The 27,062-nt window shown below is 36.7% G+C and overlaps 1 protein-coding gene, 1 non-coding gene and 1 pseudogene across 3 annotated transcripts in view; 2 read left to right on the top strand and 1 right to left on the bottom strand.

Moving 5' to 3' along the window:
* Macrod2 (mono-ADP ribosylhydrolase 2) overlaps nt 1-27,062 on the bottom strand; it is a 1,728,876-nt gene that overhangs the window by 195,797 nt on the left and 1,506,017 nt on the right. The window lies entirely within an intron of this gene.
* LOC125353239 lies at nt 2,087-4,047 on the top strand (annotated as a pseudogene).
* On the top strand, nt 17,080-17,186 carry LOC125354073. Its single transcript, XR_007211456.1, has one exon. It is a non-coding gene; the product is annotated as a U6 spliceosomal RNA (small nuclear RNA).

Here is a 27,062-nt window from a genome sequence, read left to right on the forward strand (position 1 = left end):
TCTTTTTGTTTTCTTCCCATGTGTAAAATAGTTCTTCTCACCCCAGCTGGGTAGATGATGTAAAGGCTGCCTATCAAATGTTCTGGGCCAATAAGTTTTGTAGTGACTTGAGTCAATCCTGTGGTCTCATTTAAAAAAATGAATTGGTGAAATTGGAAGAATAATAAAAAGAATGGTAGTGAGTCTGTATTTGTCAGCTTATATATCTTCCAAGTACGTTTTTAAGTAATTGAACTTTAACTCATTATTAATATTCACTATACATCTAGGGACTAGTGAATTCTTTTTAGTCTGTCATCCTGTCAGTATCCTATAGTTTACACAGATAAGTGATTATGCTAAACACATATTGTTTCCTAATGGATATTCATAAAACTTCAATGGAGTACAGTAGTAACAAATTATTCTTTACAGAAATATATGTGAGCATATGAGTGGTTCAATTCACATATATGCATGTGTTACATGTACAATTTATATGTATGTGCTCTAAGTATATAAAGCAGCTCCCCAAATTGTCTGGGATTTCTATTATACTTCTTTTACATGTGTAATCATTTGAGTTTCAGGGAATCTTTGCTGGAAATAGATGGAAGCCTGTCATTCAGGCTGTAGTACTTGTAGTAGCTATACTTTTATTGTTTTTTTTAACCATAGGTTATTTGGGACAGTGTTTCTATATTTATTTCATATCCTCACTGCACTAACTAGTTACATAAAGAATATTCTCATGGCTGTGTTAAGAACAGAAAATAAAGACACACTCTTCTAAGGCCTAACTTCAGAAATGGCACAGAATTACAAATCCTGGCCCTCAAAAGTCAAATAGCCATAGTGGAAATCAAGGAGTTGGGATGCATTAATTTCCCACAATAGTCATGACAAAGGATGAATGAGCCATTGAGAAATGGAGTCAGTGATTCTACCCATCATGTTGACAGAAGAGATTTGAACTTGAGTTACCGAGTTCCTGCTCTTGAGTCAATGCTATGCTTCCTCTCCGTGGATGCTCCCATCTCTTTTCTACACAGAACCGTATGATACTGGGAGTCATTTTTGAGGGCTGAATGGTCAAAAACACAAGGCCAGCTCTAACATTTGAGACTACAGCTGAAGTAAAAGTTTTATAGTTAGAAGGAGATGAATGTTATCCATGAACACAGCAGGAAATATTCATACATATCTATATCTATACATTTATAACTTTATGTGTAGACACACACCTGTACAAGGTATATAATCACACATACGTAGGCATTGAACATCCCAAGTAGTTCTGCAAAGCATCTGGACTTTTCTTTGTTCTTCTAACAATACCCTGGGCTGAATTTTCTGAATTTTCTACATACTTTATCAAACAAAACCAGATAACAAATTCACAATTGGATGTGTGTGTTATACTGATGTATCTATTTAAAAGATTCACTGTGACTTAAATCAGAACAACTTTGAATGTGAAATGATGTTTATCACTTTTATTGTCCTGGGTTGCTTTTGTGTGTATGGTATCTAGGAGCTCATCAAAATTGTGTGGGCACCACTGCATTTTATCTCATACTTATTGTGATGTGGTTACATTGGGCAATCTCTTCTCATCAAACCATGATTTCCATAAAAATAGCTAAGTGGATGAAATACTATTGCTAGAGAATAATGAAATGAAACAAATCCTCAAAGACATCTTTCCAATATAAATCGTAAAGTTAAGTTGGAATGATCTGAAAACAGAATTTAGGGATGCATGCAATCCAGAAAAAGCTAATTGATGCTTAATTTTTGCATCACAGCTGGTAAGGATGTAATTAAGGGCTCCACATGATGGAAACATTAAACATTTTGCATAGAAAGATAAGAAATGAAAAGCTGAGTATTAAGATAAAAGCAACTTCCTTGTCTCCTTTGGAAACATGAAACTGTATTGCTCCAACTAAAGACTACTGGTAATCTCTGTGTTTATTATTTTTTTGTTTCATTAGAAAGAATTCCCAAGTTTTATTAAATTAAAAGTAAAGAATGGAGTTTTTCAGGCTCATTGAATACACTGGCAGCTCTCTGTTGCGTGTGTGCTTTCTTTGCCATTGGAACCGGGCCTACACATTAGCAACCATGTCAAAGGGACATGCAGTTGTCATTGATCTCAGCACCACCTACTCTTGTGTGGGTGTTTTCCAACATGGGAAAGTGCCAACGACCAGGGAAACTGAACCACACCAAGCTACGCTGCCTTCACGGCCACCGAACATTGAATCTGTGATGTGGCAAAGAACAGGTGGCGAAGAACCCCACCAACACTGTGTTTGATGACAAACATCTGATTGGACATAGATTTGATGATGCTGTTGTCCAGTATGACATGAAGCACTGGCCCTTCATGGTGGTGAATGATGCAGGCCTGCCCAAGGTTCAAATTGAATACAAGGGCGAGACGAAAAGTTTCTATGAAGAGGAAGTCTCCTCCATGGTTCTCACAAAGATGAAGGAAATTGTGGAAGCTTATCTTTGGAAATCTGTTACCAATGCTGCAGTCACTGTGCCAGCATACTTTAATGACTCTCAGTGCCAGGCAGCAAAAGACGCTGGAACCATTGCTGGTCAGAATGTACTGACAATTACCAATGAACCAACTGCTGCTGCTATTGCTTATGGGTTAGACAAGAAGGTTGGAGCTGAAAGCCACATGCTGATCTTTGATTTCGAAAGTGGCATTTTTGATGTGTCAATCCTCACTATTGAGGATGAGATCTTTGAGGTCAAAACCACAGCAGGTGATACCCACTTGGGTGAAGAAGACTTTGACAACCCAATGGTCAAACATTTCATTGCCAAATTCAAATACAAGCATACAAAAAATATCATTGAGAACAGAAGAGCTGTCCGCTGGTCTCTGTACCACTTATGAGCAAGCTAAGTGCAACCTCTCTTCCAGCACACAGGCCAGTATAGAGACTGGCACCCTTTATGAAGGCATTGACTTCTGTACCTCTATTACCCGTGATCGATTTGAAGCGTTGAATGATGACCTGTTCCATGGCACTCTGGATCCTATAGAAAAAGCCTTTCATGATGCCAAACTAGACAAGTCACAGATCTATGACATTGTCTTGGTTGGTGGTTCTACCTGCATTCCCAAGATCCAGAAGCTTCTACAAGACTTATTCAGTGGGAAAGAGCTGAATAAGAGCATTCAGCCTGATGAAGCTGATGTTTCTGGCGCAGCTGTCCAGGCAGCTTTATCTGGAGACGTCTGAAAATGTTCAAGATTTGCTGCTCTTGGATGTCACCCCTTTGTCCCTGGGTATTGAGACTCCTGATGGAGTCATGACTGTCCTCATCAAGCACAATACCACCATTCCTACCAACCAGACTCAGACCTTCACCACCTACTGTGACAACCAGCTGGGTGTGCTCATTCAGGCATATGAAGGTGAATGGGCCATAACCAAGGACAACAACCTGCTTGGAAAGTTTGAACGCACAGGCATACCTCCTACACTATGTGGTGTTCCTCAGATCGAGGTCACTTTTAAGCTTGATCACAATGGTGTCCTCAATGTTTCGTCTGTAGATAAGAGCACAGGAAAGGAGGACAAGATCACAATTACCAATGACAAGGGTCATTTTAGCAAGGAGGATGTTGAATGTGTGGTTCAGGAAGCTGAGAAATACAAAGCTAAAGATGAGAAACAGAAGGACAAGGTATCTTCTAAGAATTCCCTGGAATCCTATGCATTCAACATGAAAGCAACTGTTGAAGATGAGAAGCTTCAGGGCAAGATCAATGATGAGGACAAACAGAAGATCCTTGACAAGTGCAATGAGGTCATCAATTGGTTGGGTAAGAATCAAACTGCAGAAAAGGAAGAATTTGAACATCAGCAGAAAGACCTGGAGAATGTGTGTAACCCCATCATCACCAAATTATACCACATTGCAGGCGGCATGCCTGGAGGAATGCCAGGCGGCTTCCCTGGTGGGGAAGCTCCTCTCTCTGGTGGGGTTTCCTCTGGGCCCACCATTGAAGATGCTGACTAAGGCAACTATGCATGCAGCATTGTTCCACACAATAAAAGATTTAAAGACCCAAATTTAAAAGACCCAGATTTCTATAGCAGTTTTTAAAAGTTGAGCTGCTGCAGTAAATTACTGGGCATAATCAATACTTGAATATGGAACATGTACACAGGGAAAAACATTAACATTGTACTTTATAAAGCACAGTATTGTAAGTGGAAAAGGCAGTGCCTTACATGAATATGTTTAAAATTGGCAAACAAACAAACAAATGGAGTTTTTAGAGCCGTGGACTTGATACTCTAGGTCAAAATTGTATAACCATGATAAAAGAATATTAATCTTGGTAGATCCTTGAGGTATTGACTGCAGCACTACAGCACATGGTATACTGCTCAGCCCCACGAATTCATGTTGAAGTGGTAGCTCCTACTTAATTCTATAAAATTCAACAATCACTAGTTCAGAAAGTTTATTGGCTGATGGCTCTTGAATATCTGATAATTTTCCATTTATACCACAGATCCAAGGAAGTTAGTGGGAAACAAACACCTGGTACCTAGGCTATGGGTTTCACAAAAGCTATATAAGACTCAAATGATAACAGGGCTAAACAGAAATCAAGGTTCACTAGCCAAAAATTTTGATTTCTTTTTTGCATCAGAGATAGAGCAGGAGTTTTGTTACCTGTGGTCAGAGGCAGCTGAGAAGCTACTTCATAAAAATCGTTTTGGTAATATGGCTGGTAAAAGACCATACTTCTGGAAATTCAAAGTAGGTAGAAATGAAGAGCTGACTGTTGGTAGTCGAAAAAGTAAAGTGAATAGAATGAAATGGGTTGGAAAAAGCAGTTGGACAAATATCAGGCATGCACCAAAGCAGGCTACATAACCCACACATCAAGAGAGCTCCAGGGAGCTGGAGCTCACAAGAAAGGCATATGTTAAGGGCAGATGAGTGTCTACAGGATTGAAAGCAGTTGGATAAAGAGAAAGTTGAGGAACATAAATGGAAAGGCCCCATTTGACATTCTAACATAAATTATCAGATTACCCAAGCAAGTTCCACAAAGAAAATAATAATAAATACTACATCTTTAAAATGTCTTTATAATTAAATAGTGTTGAGCAACACTGAGTGTTTAACCTTGCTGTTAGGTTCACATGATTTTCTTTACTATCTTCCTTTAATGTCTATTTTTCTTATGACAGAGCCTAGTTCATCAAATCCTGTTGTCCTTGATAACCTACAGAGGAGTCTATAAGCCAAGTACACATCTGTATATTGGTGTATACAGTCTATATTTTTTGTAAGGAACAACGAAAATGATATCCATATTGAATACAGGCATAGCCTCCTTAATTCTCTGATTCCAGGGAAGATATTGAGGGGCCCAGTCCTTGTGGTTTCCATTTCTCAAAGCAGCCTTCATAGGCAGTCTCCCTAGTATACAACTGGAACTTCTACAAAGAAATAGCTGTGGTCTATTTGCTAAGATTCTGCCCAGTTAGATCCAGAGTGCTTCCTTGAAAGTTCTTGAGGTTTACCATAATTTGGCATTGCAGTTCTTACCGATCAGCTCAAGGGGGTCATTGCCAGATTACATTAGAGTGCTAAATCCAGCAGACACTCACATGCCAAAACTATTATGGATGGTCAGTCCCTTTCAATGCATCATTCATTTTTTTAAAGCAATTTGTAAAATGAACAGAGTACTGTCAGTTATAGTAAAAAACAACAACAACAACAGCCCTATTTTGAAAACTAGGATGCGTATTCAGATAAGTGAATATTTTTCTGGTCAACCATATAAAACTAAACCAACCTCAATTAGTGGGAAAAATTTCTTTTCTCTTTTTCTTTCTCTCTCTCCTGAAAAGATGATGCCTTGTTCATGAATATAGGAGAAAAAATGCCCCATAGGTAAAGATTGCTATGACTTTGTTTTGTAACTGACCACCAATTGGTTGTAATGAGATTGTAATGAAGGCTTTTAGGAAGGCACATGCATGTCAGTCCTAAGGAATTTGCTACCACAAATACTTTCTCTCCAGGAGCAATGGCATTCACATCTGTATTAAACCCACCTGCAATATCTCTGTATCTTATCTGAGTACATTGGAAACCATGTATACTGGTATTAGAACTAGGAAACTGAAAGGGAATACCAAAATCGAGAGACACAGGGTAAAAAGACAAACGACTACAAAAGCAATACTTGGAAAACTGTTTGGTGTAAATGAACTGAACAACTCATGGGGGAAAAGGGAAAGAAGGAGGGGGGGGAATGAGGAAGGAGGGAACAAACAGTACAAGAAATGTATCCAATGCCTAATGTATGAAACTGTAACCTCTCTGTACATCAGTCTGACAATAAAAATTTAGGAAAAAACCCACATTCTCCTACATTAAAAAAGGAAAGAGCTTTGTTATTTCCATTTCATGATCAAAAGGTAGGCAATACTATTAATAGACATTCATTCAGGGTTTGAAGAAAGGAAAACGAAATTGAGTCCAAAATTGAATTTCTTCCACAGAATATAGAGAAGTCAAGCGAACTGCACAATTCTAAGGCTTGGAATGTTATATAGAAACAAACTCAGTCTGCACTCCACCTAAGTTTGTGCTGCTGAAGCTCTGCCTAATATTCTGGGTTCTTGAGCATTTCTTAGATTCACTCTGGTAGGAGCAGAGTAGATTGTGGGAGACAAGTGAAGAAAAGGGAATGTATCTCATTCCTGTTCAATACATCTACATCCATCTTGTAGATGAGGAAACTCAAGACTCTGGAGCTAAACTGTGTAGCCTAAGACAGATGTTGCCTTGAGTCATGACCCATTATCATATTAGTGACTGGACATTAAACAAATTATGTGATTCATGCAAATAACTATAAGAATAGTTAATATAGAAAATTATTGCTGGTAGTCATCAAAACCTTAAGTTGTAATAATAATGACACTATTATTCTTGTACCCTGTTCATGCCGATTATTTGAATATGTTAATTAGAATTGGTGGGATAAAACAAGTAGTGATGTTAATTTAGTAATAATACACTGATAACACAAATGATATTATTAGTAATTATTTTTACTCTAAAACATGCTTACTTCCTAATATTGTCTTCTAAGGAAGAGTGGTTCAATGTTTTAATGATAAATGTTTTTATAATAAATAATCATAACACTTATTAGCTTAGTACTAACTCACTCAAGGGGTTTCAGTTTGATATTAGGACTATGCTCACCTATAGGATTAACAAAGACTGTACAGCCTTCCCACATTCCAATCATATGATTAACAAGTTAGTGTATGCTATTGGCAGGAAACCTCAGTTCCTCCCCATGTGAGATGTTCTTCAGACTTGTCTAAGAGTCCTGACATAATGGTAGTTGTATTCTTCCACAGGGAGAGATCAGCAGACTAGGTAAAATCTCACTGTAAAACCTCTCATGACATAGACTCAGAAGTCACAGCATTTAACTTGGCTTCCCATTAGATTGTATCTGACCATGAAGCAAGTGTTAAGAATTGTTGACTCAAGGTTAATCATCAATCATCATTCAGTAACCATGTTTCAAATGATAAAAATTTGCAGGACAATGCATAGAAATGTATTTATCATGATGTTAAAAATATAAAGAAATTCTATATTCTCTAATTGCCATCCTTGATTCCATATGCTTAGGGAATCACACAAAGCCATGAACACCAAGAGGTGAGGCTCACTGGAGCAATTTTTGATTCTGGCCACCAAAAATATTCAGTGTTAAGCAAAGGAATCTATAAAGCTATTTAATTCAGCTCAGTCTACTATCTAGTATAATCAATTTTCGGGGATATAATAATGGTTAGAAAAAATGATGGTCAGTGAAGTAAACCCTCTCTAGCAGAGGTGCCAATAACAAATAAAAATGATTTTAAACTGGACAAGATTTGTGAGTGATGAAATTCAAACAGTATAATGTTGTCCCTTCTGAATGTATACATAAACTAAAAAACACACACACAACAAACTCAAAGATACAGTTCTCAGTCCTTTCTGTTAGGGAAGAACTTGGGTGCGCAAATGGAAGAGTTGTATATTTAACAGCGGCAGTATTAAGGCAAAGAAATCTTTATGACATGACCATGGCTTTAGGAAATGGACAGGCACTTGGAAGGTGAAGGATGAGATTTAGGTTTAAACAAAAGTATGTATGTCAGAAAATAGTCAATATATTACATAATGACAAATAATTTGTTATGGTGTACAGTTGGTGGAAGGATTTGATTCAACTATTAAAGGAGATAGTAGGTTTCTACAGTAGAGCTTCCTTGAATTTTCTGTTCTAAAGGGACTGGTAGATCATCTAATTACAGTATTACCATTTTGGTTGAGGAACCTCAATAAAAGAGACTTTCCAAGAGTAATTCAAGGTCATCTGGACAGAAAAAGTACTGGAAATATAACACAATTTACCATGCCTCTTGTTCTCCTATTAGATTGTATCAGGCCCTGAAATCAGTGATGAGAATAATTGACTCAAGGACAATCATTAATCATCACTCATTGGCCATGCTTCAAATGAGAGAAATTTTGGAAACAGTAACACAGACATATATTTATGACGATATTAACTTCTTGTATTAAAAATATAAATTAATGATTAGTACTGTCCAGTGACTATCATCAGTCACTTTTTTTGGTAAACTCAGTACTTGGGTATTTAATTTTCTTTCTATAAAGGACAACTGTTTTGTTTTCTTTGGTATGCCCATTATGCATTTTTATTTTTCCTTCCTAGTGTACATAAAAACTCCAAGAACACTCAAAGATATAGCTTTCAATCCTTTTTATTAGGAACAACTAAAGCTAATACAGGGTGTTTTTTTTCCTAAGGCATAATGAACTAATTTGCCAAGGAATTTCACCACATTAAAATGCAATGTTTATGTCTGCTTCCCACAATCCTATGCACATAGAACACTTCCATACATACAATTTTTTTATGTATGTTAAACAGAAGAAGCACTTTAAAATCTCAGGAGTTAATGAAGCAGAATTTAGAGCTGATCTGAAGAATTATGTCAAAGTATGAGGAGCATCTGGCTGCCATGCTATGGGTTTAACAATTCACAATTAATGTGCATGTGATTTTGGATATTGCTTTTATTTGAGGATTCCTTTTTGTTTGGTCTAGGTGGTGCTGGGTATATTGAACTCAGGGCCTCATACATGCTAGGCAAATGCTGTACCACTTTACTATAGCCCCAACCTGAAAGTTCTGTGGTTACCAATATCTTAAGTAATGATGAATATCAGCTATACTGGAAGTCATTATGGAGTTAATTTTAAGGAAATATATGTCATTTCCTTTTCCCATACATTTTGATTTACTGTAGGATGCCATTTTGATGATTCCTAAGCATTTGTGGAAAAAGAAGTTGTTTAACATGTTAATTAATCACAATCTGTTTTTGGTTTAAAAATCAGAGGATAAATGCCAATAGAACTCAAAGCTTTTCTGTTATAGTTTTCTAGGTTTGTTGTATCTTGTGAAGCCCTAAAATAGTTCCTGACAACATTAGGTATTTTCTATGTTATGGAAAGGTTACCTAAGGTAGGTGAACAAAAGCAACATTTGAACAACTTCTTGAAAATTCAGGTTCTGGGTTCCATTCTCAGAGATTAGATTTAATAGGTGTCATTTGCCTGATGAATTGTACCTGGCTCTTAGCTCTATTCCTTGTTATGCTGTACATCAAAGGGACTCATGTACAATGTCCATGATCATTGAGAATCACTGACAGAATGTTGGCAAGTACAGCATTGAAAGGCTGTGTGTCTTTTCACCTCCCTTTCCATTTCCCAGGCATCTTTGGCAATTCTTAAGTTCCACCCAGGGCAGTCTATCGCTCCCTGGCTGCTGTCTAGTGATGCAGGCATCCTGGTTGATAAGGCTGCATCTGGATGGATAACACTACCACCACCACCACCTGTATTTCCTTTATTCCAGGATGGGTATTAACTTTCTGCTGTTGTGAACACTGAGGCTGTTTCACTGCTGTTGTATTTGGCTGTGTTAGTTACTTCTGAAGGTTAGGTCTGGGCCAGCATATCACTGAATTTGAAAAAGTAGATCACATCATGGAATGAGGCTATCCAACAGGCAGCTTCCCTGTCTCATCGCTAGCTTGGTGGTCTTTCAGAAGATGCACACACCCACACACCCATACACCCCTGCTAGAAAATCAAATTACAACTCTCATATATTATTCATATATTATTTGGCCATGGATAGTATTTGTAGTATTGTAGCCCTTTTCAAAGTTGAAGCACTATGGTAAATCAAAGGCGACAGCTCCAACTCAACACATACAGAAGTAGAAATAATCAGGATTTCCAGATCCATCCTCAGTTTAAGGTTTAGATATTAAGTCCAACAAACCCTTGAGATAGCAGCATGACATTTAGATAACATTTTCTGTGAGCATTTGCTAAACAACACAAACATATCAGCACATAAAAATCAAGAGTTGAAGATAGGTCAACTGAAGAAGGATTTTACTTTTCTTTAGCCAGATTGCTTCCAGAACAAAGTTCTATATGTCAGGACAGACTTAACTAGTATTTGATTTTCCAGGCACAAAGGCTAGGGAATGACTAGGTTACAAGAGACAGTGTTGTCCATAGAGAGAGGAGAGAGGAGAGAGGAGAGAGAGGAGAGAGAGGAGAAAGAGAGAGAGACAGAGAGACAGAGAGAGAGACAGAGACAGAGAGAGACAGAGAGACAGAGGGACAGAGGGACAGAGACACAGAGACAGAGACAGAGACAGAGAGACAGAGAGGAGATGAGATATCCTGGGCATATTCCAAGCAAAGTCAACACTAAAGTGATGAAGCCATAAGTATGGAGGTTAAGAGTAGGACCAAAACGGACAGTGGCCAAGGTGGAGCATGGCAGGATGGGAAGAAAGCAAGTACAGACTTGAAGGAGGGCTGGTATAAGTCATCCTTAAGTCAGGATAGACATTTAGCATAAATCCTTTTCACAGGCAGGTCAGGACAGATGACGGACATGTGAGCTTTGGGCTCTTCACTGTAGATACTGCACTAATTCTTCCTATGTTCAGGTTTCCCTGCTGAAGTTCCTGCAAGCAAGATATCTTTGTCTTAGGCACAGAAAATTTGTAGTTGCTACTGACAGAAGGGCTGATTCTAGCCAACAGCCTTAGAGATTCAGGGCTGACCCTTTCCTGTGTAGAATTGGACATGTGGCTATCAGGGTCCATAAGACAGCATTGAAAGCCAAGGTTGGATTGTTATTATTTTTAAGGCATTCATGACTGCAGACCTTGGTCTAGTAGCATCTAATATGTTTATATTCAACAAATTTCCATTATAAATGTATGTTAGTCCTAAATAATATTGTGTGTCTTTCAATAGAGTTAAATAGCTTGATTACACCACAAGGATAAAAAGTGCTATTTTACTGTCATACTGAAAATATCCTGAGGAAGAAATCATTTGTGTGTGTGTGTGTGTGTGTGTGTGTCCATATTTTTAACATAGGCAGATGATAAAATGTATCCCAATTTGCATACTTTTATGGTTTCAAATAGTGTGATACACACTCTGTTATATTCTCTTTTAGCAGATGAAAATTCACGGTTCAGAGAACTCTACATCCAATAATGGAAACCAAGACCTAGGTCTTCTAACTCCAGATTTTCACATTGTCTTTTATTCTACCAGTCCACACAACAGTCTACCAATAACATACAGCACGAGGACACTCCAAAGTCAATGAGCAAAACAAACAAACAAATAAATAAACCACAACATAAAGACCATTTAAAAAAAATTGGTCATTCATGGTCTTAGTTGCTTTTTCTCCTCATTCTATGACATTATTACTTTCTTACTCTTTTCTAAACAATTGCTTGATGCATGAAGTTTAATGTGTTATGGCTTCTTGAGAGTTTACAGCATAGGAGTGTACAAGAAAAATGTTGGTATGAGATTGGATATATTAACACAAGTCTGGTTATTTAGGAGGCTTTAAGGTTGGTTGGATGACACTTACTGACAGTATATTCTGCATGCCTCTTTTTGCTCTATGCCTTAGTTTGTTCCCATTGATTTGGGAAGGGTGATCTGGATTGTGGATGCTCAAGAGAGAAAGACTGGCTCCTGGTTTGATCATTGTCCATGTGATCAACGATAAAAATATCTTCTACAATCCTTGTATGGGTACCCAGAACCTTTATTTATATGGGTATACAAGCCCCTGTATTCCTGGCAACTTAAGTTATTCCCTGCAAGTCGATTCCATGTTTTACTCAGTTGCTTCCAGAGTCTGGGATGCATTGCATTTCTACCTTGCATTTATATACATTATTTTTCTGAGGCTAGAAAAGCTTTTCCTTCTTCTTCAGAATTTCTTCCTTTTGATAATCTTTCAAGATTCAACTTATGTCTTAACTATATCCCTCTAGCTTGAATTCATGACTTATCTTCTGAATGCTCACACTCTTAAAAGCCCAGTTCTGGGATTATCATCTGATTGTGATTTTTTTTCTTTTTTTTTGCCATTCTGGGGCTTGAACTCAGGGCCTGAGCACTGTCCCTGGCTTCTTTTTGCTCAAGGCTAGCATTCTACCACTTGAGCCACAGTGCTACTTCTGGCTTTTTCTATATGTGTGGGGCTGAGGAATCGAACCCAGGGCTTCATGTATATGAGGCAAGCACTCTTGCCACTAGGCCATATTCCCAGCCCCCTGTTGTGATTTTTTAAAATTCATTTTTCTCTGTTTCCTGCCCATCATTTTCACCCAAAGTAACCTGGAATGTGGCTACTAGAATTGCTATCTTTGTATCTTAGACAAGGGACAAATATATAAAAGAAACAAAAAGGAATGAGTGAATGTTTATTGAATGCACAATCTTATTTAAAGAGCATGAAAGGTAACATAAAAATTTAGATTTTTCGGCTGGGGATATGGCCTAGTGGCAAGAGCACTTGCCTCGTATACATGAGGCCCTGGGTTCAATTCCCCAGCACCACATATACAGAAAATGGCCAGAAGTGGCGCTGTGACTCAAGTGGCAGAGTGCTAGCCTTGAGCAAAAAGAAGCCAGGGACAGTGCTCAGGCCCTGAGTCCAAGGCCCAGGACTGGCCAAAAAAAAAAAAAAAAAAAGATTTTTCTTTGAAAGAAGCAACTAAGAAGAGTTGCTTCCTTTTTTTATTATGCTTTAAAAATCTGTATTTTCCTTAATCTTAGCTTGTTGCTGGAGTCTATCTGAAACATGAGCTGGTAAAGTAACACAAAATATGCAATTTTACTTACAAGTAGGATAGAAGAGAAGGACACTATCTTACAGCTAAGCAAATTTTGAATATTAGATGAGAGGAAGCTGTTAGTCCACTATTTTTGAGAAGTATAAGCTACATTTTAGGAATGTTTTCTTAAGAAAAGTAATATCCTTCGTATATAAATATGTTTCTATTCTGTCCTGATGTTCAGACTTTTTCTTTTTGTATATAATAATCTGCCAAGCTCCAGAAAATGTATTATACTCAAATACCATCATATGTACAGGTAAACATTTTAAAACAGCATTGAAATGCTTTGTTTTCAAGTAATAGGCAAATGAATCAACAATATTTTTAAAATGCTCACTGTTATCTAAAATAATAGTACATCTATAAGCCATTGGCAATCCACAGCTTATAAGGATTTTCTGAATTTAAAATATGTCCTAATTAAGCATGTAATCTAGTAATTCATCCTACCCATTCATCCAGTGGATAATTAAGTGCCTACCATGCATTAACCACATTTTTAATGAATGCACAGACTATTGCTAAACTTGGGTAATATAGGACCAGTAGTGCTCAAGCTTTTAAAGCATAACAAAAACAACCAAACCATAGTTTAGGCGGTCCTTTGAAAGGTACTCATTGCCTTCTGTGTTCTAATGGGAACATTTAAGTATAAGGCATTTCAAACTACTCTGAAAATATTCTAGATTTTACATGTGGAATTACAAATTCATCTAAAAACAGATCTTAATTTTCACATATATTCATAGATTTAATGGACAGAAATCTCTTTTGATTTATCTTAGGAGCAAGTGCCAGTATATTTGGCACTTTGAACCACTGCACTGGAGTAGAATTTACTGATTTTTGAGGCTATAAAGTGGTTCTTCCCACATACCAGAGCTATAATTTGATTATCTGAGATTCTTCTACTTTACCATAGGCTGTAGACACACATAATAAAAGAGAAACTAATGCAACAGGAAATGATCCTTTGTCTAGATGAAAGCATTGCCCATATTGTTATATAAATAAAGTAGATATATTTTTGCAATACAATATGGAGAATATATATATATATACATATATAGCGATGATTAAATCAAGCTATCACTAATATATTCAATACTTTATGTTGGGGATTCACGCTGCCCTTCCCCCAGCCCTGGGGCAGTGTGGGAGGGAGCCCCTCCCACCTCCGGCCTCAACCGGAAGAGAAGCAAGTGGTCCCGGCCTCTCAGTTCGGCCTCCTGTTTAATGGTGGAGGCCTGGCCCTTGGGGGATTGTGGTCCTCACCCACAGAGGAAGTTTCATAACATCACCTGATGGGTAGCCCAGCTCAGCTAATCAGTTAGACACCCCTAGTCCCTCCCCTTCCTCCTTTGTCACCGTAATAAATTCTTCTGCCCGCCCTCTGGATGGGTGAGACTCATGGGCCATCGAACTTTCTCCCAGATGCCTCTCTCCACCGCGGTTTCTGACACGTGAGGGGTCGGGGGAAAGGGAGGCTTTGGCAACCTTTCCTCAATTTAGCATAATCCATGAGAACACGCTTTGTTCCTTCTGCCAGCGGGAGGGATTAAAGCGAGTGTTCATTCATAGTTTGGGATCAGGCATTCCCTCCCCCCCACCCCGAGATAGGGGGAAAGGGGGGTCCAGAGCCCCCCAACAACTTTATATCCTTTTTTATTATCATCACTTAAATATCACTCCATTAGTAATATTTAAGTGTATATTACATTATTATTAACTGCAGTAGGCCTCCAGAATGTATTCCTCCTGTATAATGGAAACTATTTCCAGACACCCTTTGGTAATGTACAAAGGCGAATCTCCTATAGATTGACACAGATGCCTCACCTAGCTTAAATTACTTGAAGAAGCCTCACAAAATGGAACATCCTAGGCCCAGCAACACTGTCAAACAATTCAAGTGGATGTACTTGCTCCTCCTCCAGAGATTCATGTTTCATACTTCATATATACCACATTGCCTTATGTAAAATGCTAGTAAAGGCAATCAGTATATCCACAAGTCTTCTGAGTTTATTATGTATTAATCACTTAACTAGATGATTGAGTCCATCACTTAATTCTGGAGAACTTTCCAAAATTCCCTTCTCTAACCCATCTTCACTAGCAGAGGAGGAAATGGTAATATGTATGAGTATGCTTATTATTCTTTTAAAGATATATGTAAAACATACCGTTTTCCGTGTTTTCTTTGCAGCTGACAGTGCTATTAGACAGATCCAACCATTACTTTAAGAGCATTCTGAAGAGACCTCTGGAAGTTATCATCCACATTTCTATGCATGTCAGTAGTCTACAGAATATTTCTTTAATAGGGATATTATAGGCAAAATTATCTGAGGGGTGTAATGATCTTAGCTAAAGAATTTCTTGAACATAATAATCTCCCTTAATATTTATTGAAAAGACCAAAAGTCTCTTTTTGAATGGGGCATAAATAATGCATATCCTTATTCTGAAAAATTAAGTCTGAGGGCAACTGACATTTTCTGAAATATTGCCATTGTGCTTTTTTTCTTATCTCGAAAAGTATTTGATGTGACTCCAATGACTGTCAAGTGAAGGTTATGTCTGTGAAGCAGCTCTCAAAAATAGTTTCTAAAAAGGAAAATAATTTTCAAAAAATGGCCAGCCAAACAAAATTCTAGTATATTTTAGACAATTACTTCACCATTTACCATAATTCAAAGCTCCATATTTTCATTAACAATGACAAATACATTTTAATTGGTTATATTTTAACAAATCATTAGTATTTAAATATGCTAATCCTGAAAAAGCTAAAGTTCATATTTTTATTATTACTTCGTTATCATTTTATTATCAAATTTTTTTATAAAAAAATACTGAGGCTAGGAGCTAGTGGCCCACACTTACAATTTTATCTACTCAGGAGCCTGATATGTGAAGATTGTGGTTTGAAGCCAGCCTGGGAAAGAAAGTCCGTGAGACTTTTATTTTCAATTAAAAACCAGAAAGCTGAAGGTGGATCTATGGCTCAAATGGTAGGGTGCTAGCCTTGAGGAAAAAAAGCTCAGGGACAGCACTCAGGACCTGAGTTTCAGCTCTGGGACTGGCACAAAAAAATTAGAATTTCAGATAGGCTGTAACAAAAAGATGATAGAAATAAAAGTCACATCAGTGTGTGACAATTTTTCCTCTTTTATAAACATGTAATTTACAAGGCATCATACTAAACCGAAATGGTTTAATAAAATAGTATGCTTTTGCTTATTCTTTGTAGAAAATACATCTTGATTTTGGAATAAAATAATTTCATAGCAATAATACTTCATGATGTCTTGGGATTGCTATGCTCAAAAACGCAAAGTTTTGAGTAAGATAATGTTTACTTATAAGGTGTTTGTTTTTCAGGGAAATATGCTTCTGTATGGAAATAGTTGAATTACAAAACCTCTAAAATCCCTATGTTTGGGAGAATATGCAAATATAGATAGAATATTATTCATCAATTTTCAGGAGATATCTGATTTTTTTTCTATTTTTTATCTCCCATACCTTCTACTGTTCTTTCCTATACCTAAGACTTATTCTCTGGGAAGGATAGTGCTATAGTAATTTGAAACAGTATACATTGAAGAAGAGGACCCTAATATAATGTCCAAGGACAAGTTTATTTACACAGATGTAGTGACATAATATTAATTAATACAGGTTCTTGAAATTTTAAATGACCAAAATGCCTGTAAAGCTTATCATTAATGTGCTTGCTTCAGCATCACATATGCTAAAATTAAAACGATACAGGGATTATTATCATGGCCCCTGCACAAAGAGGACACGGAATTTCGTGAAGCATTCCATATTTATATTTACTATAGCTAAAATATGGAACCAATCCAGATGCCCCTCAAGAGATGAGTGGATCAATAAAATGTGGTATATATACACAATGAAATTCTGTGATTCTATCAGAAATAATGACATTGCTCCATTTGTAAGGAAATGAAAAACTTGGAAAAAAAAATCATACTAAGTGAAGTGACTTAGACCCAAAGAAACATAGACTCTTTGGTTTCCCTGACTGGTAATAATTAGTATATATCTAGGATAGTCCTATAAGAGGATCATAATAGATCAATGACTATGTACATATGATCATATGAGACGATGCTAAGTAAATTGAACTCCAAGGTATGGAAACAAGTGTTTTTTCATTGATGTTATTTTTAATGTTCTATATGAAACTATTTCTTTTATCTTGTGTTTTACTTCCCTATGCTCTGTTGTCACTGTATTTGATTTCGGTACCCTGGGTATTATTTATACGTTTATCTGAATTAGGGAATGGAAAGGGAACATCAAAATGGTGAGACAAAGGACAAAGGGTGAACCAATGCAACAGGGATACTTACAAGACAATATGTTGTAAACTAACTGTAAAATTTAGGGGGGAGCTGGGGAGGAGGGAAGGGGAAGAACAATGAGGGAGGTGGTAACAAGTTTGATAAGAAATGTACTCTTTACCTAATTATGTAACTGCAACCTTTCTGTACATCACCTTGACAATAAAATTAAATTTAAAAAAACTTATCATTAATGCCAAGGTTTTATCCTCCCATAATTTTATAATAATATCATGCATCTGAGTGTTCATTGTGCTGCCTTTCAATGAATCAAAGTTCACTGGAACTGTTGGGGCTAATGTTGGCTGATAGTAGGGTAGAATTCTTACAGAGGATATTGTTAGAGTTAAGGAGAAAATTTGATAAAGCATATTAAATTTCTGTGTAAGGTATAAGAATAAGTGTACAATAATAAGTTTATTTTTCTAGTTAGAAGTCATATATACACATAGATTGGTCATCATGCCACAAAGAAAGGATTGATTTTATTAACACTACAAAAGCTCTACCTGTACATTCTAGGAAATGGCAATTCTCAATAAAGGGTTTCTGACGGTTCTCACTTAAGTGAATGAATTCTATTGTTGATGGTTTCTGTTACTGGTAATAAGCCAACTGAAAATTTGAAGTACATAACAAAAGAAACATTTTTTTTTTCTATTTAATATTGTGTAGGTTGGCTGAGGTGAGATTGGGTCTCACTACTAGGCAGCTGGTAGGTGAGCAACTTTGACCTTTGACTAGACTGTCTATATTTGACCTTTCCAAGTGTCCTGGGCTTTTCATACCATGGTGACTGTGTTCTGGAAGGAAGTATCCTAATAACAAGCATTTCAACACTGAAGAGAGGAGTTCACTGTCCTGCTAAATTCTAGGCTCTCATTGAATGGCGATCAGAGGATCCTCTCAGACAGAAAAAAAAAAAATAAATAAAAAGAGGCAGACTTCATCACCCAGTGGGACAAGACAAGGAAACAGGATCACCTTTAATCTCTTAAAACTATCAGACATGTTTCTCATTTTCCTTTGTACTGGTGAGAGCACTGTCAAAAACTGACATTGTTAGAAAATGGTCCTAGGCAAGCAAAGATAGAGTAGCTCACCTCAAGCCACTTCTTTCTCACAAATCTATTTTCTTAAAATGAGTAAAACTGCAATATTTACCAATCTCTTTATAACCATTGGGCATCATCTATTCTGAGAGACATTTCCTAAAGAACATTCTCCTTGACTTACTCAACAAATATTTGTGTATTCCAGACACAGTTTAATGGTGGATATAGGGAATTAATAGTACACAGCAGCCTAGGACAAGAAGAGTTTCATGAATAACTAAGTCTTTTTGTTTTAAGGAAAACTGCCAAAGGCAAGTTCGTGCCTATGGGTGGAAATAGGCGGAGATGCTCACTGGCAACATATTCACCTGCAAAGTTATCAGTAATAACCATTTACTTCCTCATTCCATGCTATGGGAGTGCCAGGTTCCTTCTACATTTCACTCAGCAAAGCAGAAGAATCAATGACCTTACTATGTCCAAGATAGGCTGTGGGAACTGTATATTGAGTTGTTCAGATAAAGCATGCAAAGGTAAAGGAAGAATAATTCTGTTTCTCTGATTCTGAATGGACAATTTTCATTCAAGCTTGCATTCAAGCTTCCCTCCGATGCCAGCAAGAAACCAATTTCCCTACAGATCTTTATGCTAGCCTATAGAATTTTGTTTCATGAATCTTATTAAAGCTAGCTAAAATAACTCAAACTTACATCTTATATTGTCAATGATGTCTCGTGAATGTCTTGCAATTAAGAAAATCAACACATATGCTTCAGATATGTGATTTATCTGTGGCTTCAACAAAATCACCCCAAATTTAATCAATTCTTCCCAATCTCCAGCTTGGTAATGGCAAATTGTACAATTGATCAGGAATTTCTAGTCTCAATTCAATCCTGTCATTGACAGCTGAGTTTATTGTGGAGACCACCACAGCCACCAACTGCTCAGCAATTAATTGGATCTCTCTGTAGTTGATCCAATTACATCGTTATGAAATAACCAGACCAATCATTTTACAGTCTAGTTACTCCAGTTTTCCTAATGGCTGAATTGGATTGGGATGCTCAGAGACCCTTATCAATGGCTTCACAATTGACCTGCAATGATCAAGACAGTCAGTCATCCATAGCCAGTGTAATTTTACTAATAAAGTGGAGCTGTCTCTTCATATGCTGCAGGAGCACTAACAGGATTGTTTTCACGATAAGTCATGGCCCCATCTGACACGAGGGCATTTTCTGACAATTACACAGCCCTATGTACATCTGAGACTGCCCAGAGCTTAGCTGAACTCTACCATCTCCCATACAGAAGCTTCAATGTATTAGAGAAGCAAATCTGATTAAGTAAATTGCAGTCACAAACCAGGAATGTTGATAAAATAATCAGAAACTTTTATGAATGTTGTGATGACGGCTATTTAATGTAGATCTTTTTCTTTCTGCTCTCAAAAGAAATAAATGACCACTTTCTTCCTTGGGTGACATATTTGATCAAAGAACGAAATTTTTAAAAAAATTGAAGAAGTAATGGTTTTAGAAGCAATCAAGTCATTCGTGGACTATAAAACCTAAATTATAACCCCAGATTTTTCTGGCAGATGTGTCTTTTTAATGCAGCTCTTTTCTATTCAGCAGATAGGAGTCTTACTCTGCAAATATCATTTGCCCCACATAGCTATACACACACACACACACACATGCACGCACACGCACACACATACAATCACAAAGCACTCACCTACTATTATTTTAATTTTCCTCTCTCTCTAGCTGTTTGAAGAGTGCAGATTTTAATGCATTCATTAGAGATATTTCACAGTTCACTTTTGCTTTGTCATTAGCAATGCTCTTTCAAATATTTATCCTTGTTGTTTCTAAATAAAACCCGCAAGCAAGCATTTATGAGGCATTTGTGAATACATTTGGAGGAGAAGCTATTGTCTGTCTATAGGCCATAAGCCCTTCTCTGCTGCAATGGATTTTTAACTCAGCACTTTATTTGAAGGTGTGACAGTGGAAAGCAATGTGTTAGCTGGTTCATGGCCTATGGGAGCACTGGCTGAATCCTGTTTAATGAGCATCACAGAAGACTGAGAAATTACTGTAATTCAGCATGTTAAGTTGTGACTGCAGCAGAAAGGGTGGCTCGGCTCTCCTTCTATCATTCATTATAAATTCTATATTCTTTCCTACTTCGTAGCTTCCCCTTAATCTCTCCATCCTCCTCCCATGGGAGTCTCCACTGAATAATCCAAGATATTTTGATATTTTCAAATATATACATGAACAATACTGCAGGTCTGTATATTTTTCCACCTTTTTTATTAATGCATTCAAATTGTAAGTTGAATTTCACAGTGATATTTCAATATGTGCATATTCTATCCTTTGATTATATTCATTCTTGCTTTTACCATTGCTTATTCTCTCTCCATCTATCCCTACTTTTAAAGATATTTCTTGCATTTTTATAAAATGGGTTTTTATTATGTTCTTATGCATGAATATATGGATTTCAATCAAGTAAGAAGTATATTACTAACAAATAATAGTAAAACTAAATGTGTTTAGATAATGTTTTCTTGCCAATACTGGAACTAGAGCTGAGGACCTCATACTTGCTCTATTTGCTTACTTGCAGCTAGTACTTTACCAGCTTGAGCCAGGCATTGTCTAGCTTTTTGCTAAGTTATTGGAGATAGTCTCCTGGACTTTTAGGGTTAGCATGGAAATATCATTTTCCAGGCCTCAGCCTCCTGCCAGAATTATAGACATGAATCCCCAGCACCTAGTTCAATCATGTTTTCAAGATTTATTTCTTACATGTAAGAGAGCAAAGTTCCTTTCTTAGCCATCTTTCAACTAATTACTCTATTATTCTATGAACACATTAAAAGGTAGAACGGGAAACTGCAATTGAAAATTTCGTTGTTGCTATTGCATGTTACAAATCTCTTTCAATAAAGATAACTCCCAATGACTATGATCCCATGATCTATTTAACCATAAACTATTCAAGAAAATATCCATAAAAGAAAGGAAAATCCAATGAGTGAAACAAAAAACTCATATGTCATATATCATTTGCCTTAGCAAATACTAACATAATTAATATAATCATATTATTACCAACACACACTCGTGCGCGCACACATGCACACACACACACACACACACACCCTTCAAAGTTTAGATCTGCTCTCTGGTAAAGATCTACCAGTAAGTCACAGAGGTAGACTGCAGAATTCAAAATGGATTATTCTTACTGGCTGGACGTTTTTAAAATTTGTATTATTATCCTGGCCAATTGACTTGACCTACCTGTCCTCAGTTTCCTGATCCTTAAATTGCAATCTGAGATTTTTGATGATTAATGAGGATACTCATTTCCCCAGTGCTTCTTGACCAAAAGTGACAAGGCATTCATGCAATAATTTTATGACAGAATTTCAATGTGCTTTGTGTATTTTCCAATGCCTTAGACCAAATGTTCTAAATAAAAGTATCACTCAGGTCCTGACACCACACTGACACATGGAGTCCTATAAAGTATCAGGCATGCTTCATCTACTGCAATATGAGAATGTATAATTCATTTCCACGAGAACTATGAGGGCTTGGATTGTATTTAGTGTAAAAATACCATGGTGGTATCAGGGTTGGAAATTTATTAATAGTACCTAATACATTTTTCTGTCTTCACATGACTGAATTCAACTGGAGGAAAGAATCAGGAAGGGTTACTAGTGGAAATACTGGAGCCTCTGTCATCTGTGTTTCAGCACACGGATTAGCTCCTCCTATGAGAGAGAAGCATGTGATGAATAATGTATCATCGTGCCTGTCCAAAGAGTGATATTGATGGTTTTAAAGTGAATAAAATTAACTTTATTGTGTATGACACATGTAAATTGTAAGTTGGTAGCTCTAGTGAAGCCATTGAACATATCTATCACTGTTAGTGACGTGTGTGTGTGTGTGTGTGTGTGTGTGTGTGTGTGTGTGTATCAGTAATGGGTCTTGAATTCAGGACCTGGGTAATGTCCTTTAGCTTTTCACTCAAGGTTGGTATTTGACCACTTGAGCCACAGCTCAACTTTTGGCTTTTTGCTGGTAAATTGGAGATAAGTGGGAAAAAATGAGGGAGAGGGTAACAGTGTTCAAAAAGTAATGTACTCATGACCTTATTTATGTAAACACGACTCCTTTGTTTATCACCTTTAGAATAAAGTAATTCTTTTTTTTTTTTAAAGGGCCTCACAAGACTTTCCTTCCCAAGCTGGTTCTGAACTGTGATTAGATCTTAGCCTCTTGAGTAGCTAAGATTACAGAGATAAGTTACCTGTGGTTGGCTGTTAGTGACTATCTCCAAGATCTACTCCATAGAAACAAAATGATCATTTAAGTACTGCCAATCCAGGAAGTAGAGGTATAGCCCAAGCAGTAGAGCTACTATAGTTAATTTCTTTTGTGGCAAGTTCTGCTAAAATCTACTTATTCAACACTAGCTCCAATACAATATAATTTTACTAATTGTAGTCTTCAACTTGGACACTAGGTTTTTAGACTTAATCATTCTATGTATCATCTGCTTTTTCTGTTTTGATTGATGTCTCCTCATTCTTAATACTTTTCCCTGGTAACTGAAGTTTTATTCTACAATATCATACAATACATTCATTTCACATAGCACAGTGTCCTCCAGGTTTATCCAGTTTCAGCAAATGACAGATCGCCTTCTTAAAAGCTGACTAATATCATGATGCATGCACACAAACACCAAATTTTCTTCAGCAATTCTTCCATTGGCAGACTTGTAGGTGATTTCCCTGTCTTGCCTTGTAAAGAAGGTAGAGATGAAGAAGGGTGTGAAGTTATTTTCAGCAGGAAGTAGTTTCAATTATTTTGGGTTCATACCCAAAGGAAGGATTTCTGGATCACACGGTACCAGATTGGATTTTGACTTTCTATTTTTTCCAATTACTAGTTCTGTGTACTTTGGATTTTATTTGTCCACTAATTATTTGTAAAACGGCACATTGTACCAGCTCCTAGGGATGCAGAACTTTTAAAAAGCCACAGCTTCTGATTTCACTGCAGGAGAAATAAATAAGTTAACAGGTATTTCATGAAAGCATAAATAGTTATGTGGCAGAGTCTATGAGCATGGAACTTTGACTCCAGCAGTCACTCTAAGATACTAAAGCCACTCTTGGAGAAGAAGAAGAAAAACCCACAGGAGACAGTATAAAACACACACCGTGCATCCTGAGTCCTGAGAAAAATAAGCATGTCTCTGTCAAAAAATGAAGGAAAAAGTGGGACACACACAGACCCTCAACATGAAAATCCTTATGAAAGCACGGTTCCTTGGAGAAGAGCAAGTGATTCAGAAGATAATTCATATAGGGCATTTAAAATAAGAAGTTAAGACAAGAGATGGGGCAGTGTCAGGCAAGATCTCATTCAGATTGCTTCCTTTTATAGTGAGATCAATAGAGAACATGAGAAAGACAATATCCCACTAAGAATAACATTTTTTATCTTTTTTGTGCTGGTCCTGGGGCTTGAACTCTGAACTCACTTAGCATTTTTGCTCAAGGCTGGCACTCCATCACTTGAGCTATACTTCTATTTCCCAGAATAACAATTCTTAAAAGAACACTTGGACTCTATATAGTGGGTAGTGAAGATGGGGATAGGGGTGCAAGAATAGGGAAGGGAGATTGAGTGGGAGGGCTTAGTAGTGATCTGAGAAGGGCAGGATGGCATCCAAAGCAAAGACACAGGAATTGCAGATGAAGAGACCACAGATTTGGGAGGCATTTCAGGGAAGGAATTAACAGAATTTGATAGATTCAGGCCATGGTGAGGACTAGTGCATCAGAAATGAGATTTAGAGTTTTAGCTTGGATATCATGTACTGGAGTCATTAGACATTTTCCAAACATGTTTCAGGAGAGAGAGCTGCATTTCTCAGCAGTCTGCTCTGAAGACTTTTTACTAGACTCATTTAGAGAGCTGGTCAATTTGGAAAAAGATTCTAATATTTTTAATGAGCCTGACAAGAATATTCTTACACACACAGCATTCCAAATAAACACAGCTTATCTTTTTCATTCTTACAGCTGTGTAATGAGCTTTATAAATTGGTTTGAGGAAAGATATTTTTATTATATTTTTGTCTTTTCTTTGATTAAAAGAGGATTGAATACTTGAAGCCCTGCTTCTTCAGCTGACATATGGCTTTAGTATGTGGCATAGATTACCAGATCAAACATCAACCAATAAAATTCTATAACAAGAAATGTTAATTGAGCCCACACTGTGTGAGAATAATCTTGGGAATGGACAGAAGCTCAGTCTCTGCTCTCAATGAAGTCCATAAGATAAGGTAATGAGCATCGGTTTTCCTGAGACAGGATAAGCGGGTATTGAACATTCACTGACAGGAAACACGGTGTCTCATTTAAGCCTTTAGAACAAGTCTCCACCATCAGAGTTTATCAATTTATCATAGTCAGGTTTTTATGTATTTTTACAAAATTCATTCAGTCTTTACTGATTGAAGTCTGTACTAGCAAAGCCATAAGTACACCATACCTTCTTTCTTTGCTTCTGGATTTACCATCCCAATACCTAGCACAGACCCAGAGCAATGACAGCTCTGATCTCTGAGGGTGAATAAAAATGATGGCAGATCACCAATCACAATATCAGGCATAAGTTTTCCTGTCACATATAAAAGAAGCTGAACAAAGAAGAATTAACAGTCTTCTTAACTAGAAGCTCTCTGATGATAGAAGTCTATTTTCACCTAGTAAGTTTAAGTGAGTAACTGCACTTTGTGTGTTTTTATGGCATGAAAAATGATGAAAATCTATTTTTGGTTAATATTATAAATCAATGAACATTTGAGGCCTACAGGTGAATGTTTCACAAGTAATTAGTTACAATAAATAGTCTGGTGTATATAAATCCACGGAGAAGGAAGGTTCAGAAAAATCTTGAAATTGAGTGGATCTGACCTGGCATAGAAAAGTCAGTGCAGGCCAGAGCAGAACTCCCTTACAAGAAATATCTGCTAAGAGGTTGGATTATATACCATATTTACAACACACCAACTCATTGATGTTCCAGCCATCAAATCTTCCCATACCAGTTCAATGAGGCCAATGAGCAGAGTGTTACTGGTCACATATACCCATGTATGAAATGATAATCAAACCCTCAATGTGTGAGTTGATCACTCTCAATATCTCAGCCTCTTCTCTTAATGAACTCTGTAGGATAAAGTAATAAAGATAATTTTTCTTTGAATGTACAAGCAAATATCAAATATCCAGTAGTGAGAAACACAATACTTCATTTATGTCACTAGAAAATGTATATCTTTATCAGAGCATGCATAGAGTATGTGTATATGTTTATACATATATGTAAAATGTGTATTATATACATTTATGTAGAAATTTATATCTACTCATGTGTATATATATGTATCCATGAAAAAATACAACTCTATGAGATATATATCTCCAGTATATCATTAGATATATTTATATCCTTATCTCAATATAAATATATACACATAGAGAGAGAGAGAGAGATGTTTCTCCAGGCTGTATCTATCCTATAATTTATCAATCATCTATCTCATGTACATATTCATAAAATAGATATATCTTTAGATACAGATATATCTATAAATACATAGACACTCATTTATCTATAGAGAGAGGTATTTATCTCCAGGAACTATCTATAATCTATAATCTATCTTTAGAGACAGCAAGGAGAGACTGAAGAGTAATAGTTGAATATTAGCTTGACATATTAATTCCTCAGGTGCCCAGATGAAGGATTTACATACATTCACACACATATGCATTCATACATACATTCACACACATATGCATTCATACATACATTCACATGCATATGCATTCATACATACATTCTGTTTAAGTTTTTACATACTCTTCAGTCTTAAAAGTTTTAATATCTATATGACTGTTAGGGTGGTAGGGGGACAGTAGAGACCAGGTCTGCGAAACAAAAAAAACTTCTTGTCAAATGGTATTTCCACAGGTTTGGGTCAGCGACCTTACATTATGTATCTAAAACCAAACAACTAATAAACATAAAAAGGTCTAAAATAGACCTCTCAGTGGATCACAATAGCTCAACAGCTATGTATATATGATCATATAAGACAAGGATAAGCAAACTCTATTGTTGACGTTATATTTAAAGTTCTAGGTGAATTTCCTTTGGTGT

This window comes from Perognathus longimembris, chromosome 6 (assembly GCF_023159225.1).
Source record: "Perognathus longimembris pacificus isolate PPM17 chromosome 6, ASM2315922v1, whole genome shotgun sequence".
Classification (NCBI taxonomy): Eukaryota; Metazoa; Chordata; class Mammalia; order Rodentia; family Heteromyidae; genus Perognathus; species Perognathus longimembris.